The sequence below is a fragment of the Schistocerca cancellata genome, chromosome 4 (assembly GCF_023864275.1).
Source record: "Schistocerca cancellata isolate TAMUIC-IGC-003103 chromosome 4, iqSchCanc2.1, whole genome shotgun sequence".
Taxonomy (NCBI): Eukaryota; Metazoa; Arthropoda; class Insecta; order Orthoptera; family Acrididae; genus Schistocerca; species Schistocerca cancellata.
In genome coordinates, this window is record NC_064629.1 from 446,305,271 (window position 1) to 446,312,145 (window position 6,875).

A 6,875-nucleotide genomic window follows, 5' to 3' on the forward strand; every position below is an offset into this window, starting at 1 on the left:
CGGCGCCTGAAAGTCGGCGCCTCCTCTTATCCAGATCGGAAGGAACTTCTACTACAAATGCGGCACTCCTGTGATACAAGCAGAGATCGCTATCTGGTGGCTGTTCCCTCGTGCCATCGCCTTCTGGGAAGAGCACTCATCCAGCGAACAAACAGATTCTGCTGAAGTGTATCTTGACTGAATAGCTCAGCTCGTAAAAGACGCAACATTCTGCGCCGGCCCAAGTCTCTAACTACGGTTCGTTATCCCGGCATTTTACTTCGAGCCGTCTCTCATGTTCTGCCATCGACCGCTCTCGTAAGGACTTTGCGTGCTCTGCCAAGTTGGCGCCGGCTGGATAATGCGTGCACCCCATTAAGTACCTGGAACGGGATCTGACTGGCTCCTTGCATCCTCCTACCGGTTTCGCCCTTAAACGGCCTCTAGACGGTCAATTACGTTGCACAATAATATTGTGCAGTATTATCGGCGTTCTCGTAGATTACTCAATAATATTGTCAATAATATTGTGCAATTATACTGTAGTTAGGAATGCTGGATGGCATATACGCTGCTGCTGTGATAACTGCACTACTTTATAACAAGCAGAAAATAGGTTATAACACTACCGGCTATTACTAAATTAGCAACGCACCAATACTGTTACTCCCTTGAAAGTATTTTAATTTGCCCTTGGTCGTGCGGAATAAGGTGTCGGACTATCTTCGTTTCTCTAAAGATATCTATTGAAAGAAATCAGTAGCAGAACAAACGGCAACCGAACCAAGGTTCTATTAGTAGTCAGGTAAACTGTAATTACGTAAATGGGAACGGCCGCTAACCTAATTAGACAAAGTTGTACCAAGTAAAAGCACAGTTTATAAAAGTGGTGCTCTGAGCACTATGGGGCTTAACTTCTGAGGTCATCAGTCCCCTAGAACTTAGAACTACGTGAACTTAACTAACCTAAGGATATCATACACATCCATGCCCTAGGCAGGATTCGAACCTGCGACCATAGCGGTCGCGCTGTTCCAGACTGAAGCGCCTAGAACCGCTCAGCCACTCCGGCCGGCAGCACGGTTTATAAGGAAAGTTAACTATTGAGAGTGACTTGACTTGATACATAAATTATATTTTCCAAATAAGATACCAAGCACTAGTGCAATTCATCAATCAAGGTTACAGTAGTTTGGCATGAACAACACAAGGAATATTTACCGTTTTTGCACATACAGGCTCTCAATAACACTTACTATCTGTATATTTAAGTAGAAAGCTTCTGATTATTATACTTGCTTGATGAATTGCACTAGTGCTTGGTATCTTATTTGGAAAATATAATTTATGTATCAAGTAAAGTCACTCTCAATAGTTAATTTTCCTTTAGTTTAGTATAATAAAGTCCTCCAGAACAGGCCATGAAGGCCCAACGGCACCGACCGGCCGCCGTGTCATCCACAGACCACAGGTGTCACTGGATATGGAAATGGAGGGGCATGTGGTCAGCACACCGCTCTCCCGGCCATTTTGTCAGTTTACGAGACCGGAGCTGCTACTTCTCAATCAAGTAGCTCCTCAATTTACCTCACAAGGTCAGAGTGCACCATGCTTGCCAACAGCGCTCGGCAGACTGGATGGTCACCCATCCAAGTGCTAGCCAGTCCGACAGCGCTTAACTTCGGTGATCTGGCGGGAACCGGTGTTACCACTGCGGCAAGGCCGTTGGCTGCTGATTATTATAGGTAAACAATTACTAGTAGTGGAGCAATATTAACTTGGACAAGAGGTTCTTCTATCAGCTTAATTATTGGACAATACTGTCCTTGAAATGGTTGTGAGGTAATTGCTTTCTCTGTTACTATTATTATTTCTTTTTTCAAGGCCCACTAACATCCTACTATTTAGCTCAAATGCAAGATGTGGTACCTAGATCTGGTATAGTATGAACAGTTGTAGCCGTCTTGCAGCGATCATCATCCTACGTTGAAGGTCGATTGACAGGCGATGTGCTGCCATATTTACTACACATGTGTCTGTGACAGACTGCTCAGATATCCTGTCTGCACTCACGCCATACTCAACATCTAGTCATAATATTCGAGGATCATATACGTCTTACAGTGGGATAACCCGTCCCGTGACGTTTGGCATCTCAGTATATAAAACACGGAAGAAACACAGATTACACTATTCACAGACTGCTTAAGGCTATGTTAAAGAGACTTTTGGTCTCAGGAATGGCATCTGATTGCATTTAAAACCTCCCATATCTATGATGGGAAGAGATCAAAAGAAACGGATCTTGCAATGCGGTACTTCGTCGGAAGATGGATGGACACGGCGCCCCGTAATTATTAAGAAATACGTTGCCCATAACAAACTGTTTGTCCAGATCTGCTGCACAAAAAAATCGTTTACTGCTTCAATAAACTCGATTTTAAACCCAGTAAGCGCTTCAATGAGATCATCATCAGGCGAATTGAAATATTTGCCAATCGTCAGATTTACGTGTGACATGCACACTTGTCGTATTTATTAGAAAGTGGTATGAGAAGGAAGTTGTGTGTCGTCTTGCATCCATGTCTGGAAGAGTACGCTTGGTGTATGGCGCCATAGGGCACTACAAGTGTTTCTCATTACCCATTTCAGTATCACAATACTTTCCAAGTACAATGCGGTATCTCGGTAGTTAGGTCGAATACTGGTCCCAGCCTGATATGTTTTTCCTGCCTCTCCAGGATTACGGTTTCTAACATAGCTGACTGTGAACCTACGAGGGCGTGCTGAAAAGTAATGCCTCCGAATTTTTATGTGAAAACTCTTAAAGATTTGAAAATAAAAGGAACTTTATTAACATTCTACGTCTTTATTCTTCATGTATACACATTTATTTCTCAACATAATCATCCAGGAGACGAACACACTTCTCCCAACGAGAGACGAGGTTCTTGATACTGTCACTGCAAAATGCTTTTATTATGTCGACGGAGCCACAAACTCACCTCTGCCTGCGCCGTTCCATCACTATCAAAGTGAAGTCCTCAAAGGTGTTCTTTAAGTTTTGGGAACAGATGAAAATCGAATGGGGCCAAGTCGAGACTTTTGGTTGGCTGATTTGGGGGAGGCGACCAAACAGCGAGGTCATTGGTCTCACTGGGTTAGGCAAGGATGGGGAAGGAAGTCGGCCGAGCCCTTTCAAAAGAACCAGCCAGGCATTTGCTCGAAGCGATTTAGGGAAATCACGGAAAACCTAAATCGTGATGGCCGGACGCGGGTTTGAACTGTCGTCCTCCCGAATGCGAGTCCAGTGTGTTAGCCACTGCGTTACCTCGCTCGGTAAGTCGGGACTGTATGGAGGATTAATAATGACAGTGAATCCAAGGCGTCGGACTGCTGCAAATGCAGCTCTCGTGTGTGGCCTGGCATTGCCGTGTTGCAGGAGAGGGTGCTCAATGTGTGGAAGCATTCTTCGGTTACAAACTCGATTACAGAACGCTCTTTCTTACGCAGCGACGTAGTTACGCTACACATCGCCATGTTACGCGCTACATTTCGGAGTCCTCTAGTGGCAGAGGATTGCAACTTACGTCAGCGAAGTGGGAAAATTGAGCGAGTAATATGCACGGCGTGTAGTACCTCAACCGATGTTGAGAACATAATTAAAAATTCGGAAGCTTTACTTTTCAGCACGCTCTTGTATATCAGGGGCGGTTTAACCACGTAGCACATCGTACCAACCACTTAGGCCGGCACTGCACTGCTCACCTTTTCGAGGGAAATTCTGAACTGAAAACAATAACACTGTTTAGGATTATGTGGACATACAGGGCATATTTTTTACGCACTGGAAATAATACACTCCTGGAAATGGAAAAAAGAACACATTGACACCGGTGTGCCAGACCCACCATACTTGCTCCGGACACTGCGAGAGGGCTGTACAAGCAATGATCACACGCACGGCACAGCGGACACACCAGGAACCGCGGTGTTGGCCGTCGAATGGCGCTAGCTGCGCAGCATTTGTGCACCGCCGCCGTCAGTGTCAGCCAGTTTGCCGTGGCATACGGAGCTCCATCGCAGTCTTTAACACTGGTAGCATGCCGCGACAGCGTGGACGTGAACCGTATGTGCAGTTGACGGACTTTGAGCGAGGGCGTATAGTGGGCATGCGGGAGGCCGGGTGGACGTACCGCCGAATTGCTCAACACGTGGGGCGTGAGGTCTCCACAGTACATCGATGTTGTCGCCAGTGGTCGGCGGAAGGTGCACCGGACCGCAGCGACGCACGGATGCACGCCAAGACCGTAGGATCCTACGCAGTGCCGTAGGGGACCGCACCGCCACTTCCCAGCAAATTAGGGACACTGTTGCTCCTGGGGTATCGGCGAGGACCATTCGCAACCGTCTCCATGAAGCTGGGCTACGGTCCCGCACACCGTTAGGCCGTCTTCCGCTCACGCCCCAACATCGTGCAGCCCGCCTCCAGTGGTGTCGCGACAGGCGTGAATGTAGGGACGAATGGAGACGTGTCGTCTTCAGCGATGAGAGTCGCTTCTGCCTTGGTGCCAATGATGGTCGTATGCGTGTTTGGCGCCGTGCAGGTGAGCGCCACAATCAGGACTGCATACGACCGAGGCACACAGGGCCAACACCCGGCATCATGGTGTGGGGAGCGATCTCCTACACTGGCCGTACACCACTGGTGATCGTCGAGGGGACACTGAATAGTGCACGGTACATCCAAACCGTCATCGAACCCATCGTTCTACCATTCCTAGACCGGCAAGGGAACTTGCTGTTCCAACAGGACAATGCACGTCCGCATGTATCCCGTGCCACCCAACGTGCTCTAGAAGGTGTAAGTCAGCTACCCTGGCCAGCAAGATCTCCGGATCTGTCCCCCATTGAGCATGTTTGGGACTGGATGAAGCGTCGTCTCACGCGGTCTGCACGTCCAGCACGAACGCTGGTCCAACTGAGGCGCCAGGTGGAAATGGCATGGCAAGCCGTTCCACAGGACTACATCCAGCATCTCTACGATCGTCTCCATGGGAGAATAGCAGCCTGCATTGCTGCGAAAGGTGGATATACACTGTACTAGTGCCGACATTGTGCATGCTCTGTTGCCTGTGTCTATGTGCCTGTGGTTCTGTCAGTGTGATCATGTGATGTATCTGACCCCAGGAATGTGTCAATGAAGTTTCCCCTTCCTGGGACAATGAATTCACGGTGTTCTTATTTCAATTTCCAGGAGTGTAGATCGGTGATATAAAATTGTGAGCATTTTGAAAAGTTCGAGGAAGAGTATTGTCGACAGAGATTATTTGTAACAAAGCTCGTATATAAATCGTCTGTTGATGCGTTCTTCGCCAAAAGATTTAGGCCGTACATCGGAACAGTTGGATAACAAGAATACTTCTGAAATCTGACAGGCCGGCCGGTGTGGTCGAGCGGTTTCAGGCGCTTCAGCCTGGAACCGCGCGACTGCAACGGTCGCAGGTTCGAATACTGCCTCGGGCATGGATGTGTGTGATGTCCTTAGGTTAGTTAGGTTTAAGTAGTTCTAAGTTCTAGGGGACTGATGACCTCAGATGTTAAGTCCCATAGAGCTCAGAGCCATTTGAACCATTTGAACCAAATCTGACATTTAAATCTTTGAATTAAACTTAGTGAGTTCAAATGTTCAAATGTGTGTGAAATCTTATGGGACTTAACTGCTAAGGTCATCAGTCCCTAAGCTTACACACTACTTAACCTAAATTATGCTAAGGACAAACACACACACCCATGTCCAAGGGAGGACTCGAACCTCCGCCGGGACCAGCCGCACAGTCCAGACTGCAGCAACATAGACCGCTCGGCTAATCCCGCGCGACAAACTTAGTGAGTATGTATCGCACTTAGTGCTAGTTTTTCGGACTTACTTTACTTTCCTTTCACCAAGTCTCAGGCACAATGTTTCTTTAAAAACATTTGTCTACCATATTTCGACGCTTTTCTGTAACATTTTCATGTATGCTTGAATGATTAATCCATTCAAATACGCCAGTGTGCTCATTCTGTGTTCCTCTCCCATCGTATGTTGCAGCGTTAGTTTTACGTCTCTCGGCGTTAAACGCAAATGTAGTTTAGCTTTCCCAAAAGGTGTGTTCAGACGGTTTGCTGTGTGCCATATTTTTATAAAGTGTGTCGCGATATTTCGTTCTACCCAGAGGTCTACAATTTATAATTCCTGAAGGTATTTTATTTCGGTCACACAACTATAAGAAAATGCGTGTTTGGTGAGAAAACACTAATTTTGTTGCAGTTGTAACGACGGAACGAAAATACTCTCAGGAATTGTAAAGCAACTACGTACAATATGGCCACACAAATCAAGAAAATAAAATTTATAAGTTTATAATATAAGAGACTTGCTATTATTAAACTATGGGTATCTTCTTCTGTACGTATGGAGTTATTAAGAGTCAATTATGACGTACTGTTTTAGTGTGCAGAGCAATATTGATTATGTTACTCAGAAAAGATTCAAAAATCAAGGTGCATGGCGTCTGTTAGTATTTACATTAACGAAATAAAATTTTGTTAGACATTATCCTCACGTATTATATCTAAGTAAAATAATGGGTTTAAAAAAAATCTGAGTGCATCTCTCTGAATAGGGAACCAAAAGTTCATTAGTGCCACGGGATTTGCGCGGTCTTGAACTGGAGCGTATACTACTGCCTCACATTTCTATGGCAGCACCTAAAATCTAGGCTTGTAACCTCCCCCTCACTTATCGACCTTAATGACAGTGAAAAATTAAACCGCGTGTACCTAATGGAAATTTGGGAAAAGCAATCGTCACCGAAGTTAATCTGTCGGTAAAGAGGGAGGAAAGGGTTACA

General features: G+C 46.1%; 1 pseudogene; it reads right to left on the minus strand.

Annotated features, from left to right (window-relative positions):
* Positions 1-1,592: 1,592 nt before the first annotated feature.
* On the minus strand, positions 1,593-1,709 carry LOC126185962 (5S ribosomal RNA; annotated as a pseudogene).
* Between the last annotated feature and the right edge of the window lie 5,166 nt (positions 1,710-6,875).